Source organism: Triticum dicoccoides, chromosome 3A, assembly GCF_002162155.2.
Source record: "Triticum dicoccoides isolate Atlit2015 ecotype Zavitan chromosome 3A, WEW_v2.0, whole genome shotgun sequence".
In the NCBI taxonomy this organism is placed as follows: domain Eukaryota; kingdom Viridiplantae; phylum Streptophyta; class Magnoliopsida; order Poales; family Poaceae; genus Triticum; species Triticum dicoccoides.
In genome coordinates this window covers 706,111,122-706,111,941 of record NC_041384.1, presented here as the reverse complement: position 1 = coordinate 706,111,941, position 820 = coordinate 706,111,122, and positions in this window count along the sequence as shown.

Here is an 820-nt window from a genome sequence, read left to right as displayed (position 1 = left end):
TGCAAAATTCACAAAATTGAATCAGAGTACAAATGATTCAATCCAATTTAATTTGGAAAGTGATCCAGACACGTCAAACATAGGGCGATATGTGCACGACTAGAGAATCCAGCGGTCGTTGCTCGGCCATGGACAAGATTTCTCCGCTGCATTTAATTGTTGTCCGCAATCGTCCAATATTATCGTCCATGTAGCACTGCTCAGTTTATTTTCATGGAGCCGTCGTACAATTACTGGAAAAGTTAGATGTTAAACGTATTTTGGGAAAGTATTATCTTGCTAAAGGAATTTGATGTGGTAGCATGCATTAGTCTTTGTTGAACTTGTACAAATCTTTAACCTCCAGAATATTTGTTTCTGTTTTACTGTTTCTGCTTCTGAAATAATATGACTCTATTGATCCTTGGCTTCTTTCTAATCACCAATTAGGATGCAATATAGGAAATCTTGAAATATCAAAACCTCCACCAACCACTCCTTGCTAAGAGAAGCACATTGTGAAAATATACCTCAACTACATGGTTGCGTGCTTGAAATTCCAGTGTGTGTGTGAGGGTGGAAGTGGTTGAGGATGCGACCCGAATGCACTATTGAGAACTGTGTGGATAGATTGGACTAGGGAGGCTACTTGGAGTAGGGCGACGAAGAGGTGGGAATAGTGGTGAAAGAAGAAGAGTGTGATTGAGTGGTGAAACAATAGTCAATAATGTTGTTGTTTTTTGTGGGAGAACAATGTTGTCTGTTGTGCATGAGTATCCTATAAATATACACAATTGATGTTATACTATTGAAATATGTATGTGGTCCCGTTGCAACGCAC